The sequence below is a fragment of the Penaeus monodon genome, chromosome 25 (assembly GCF_015228065.2).
Source record: "Penaeus monodon isolate SGIC_2016 chromosome 25, NSTDA_Pmon_1, whole genome shotgun sequence".
NCBI classification, from domain to species: Eukaryota; Metazoa; Arthropoda; class Malacostraca; order Decapoda; family Penaeidae; genus Penaeus; species Penaeus monodon.
Genome location: NC_051410.1, coordinates 13,532,651 through 13,532,855, shown reverse-complemented (window position 1 = coordinate 13,532,855; position 205 = coordinate 13,532,651).

Genomic DNA, 205 nt, shown 5'->3' with positions numbered 1-205 from the left:
GCCTGTGTTCCTTCGATTGAGTTTTGGATTTTTTTTCGTAGTTTAAAAGTCGAGAGAAGTCAGCATGGGGTCCGTAGTCTCTCTGCCTCAGATTTTGGGCTCGGTCATTTGAGAGAGAGAGCAGGGCGCCGAGACCCCGGTATCTGGACGAAAGCTTGTGCCCCCGCAAAGCATGTGCTGGTGGCTGAGGGATTACCTCTGGCGG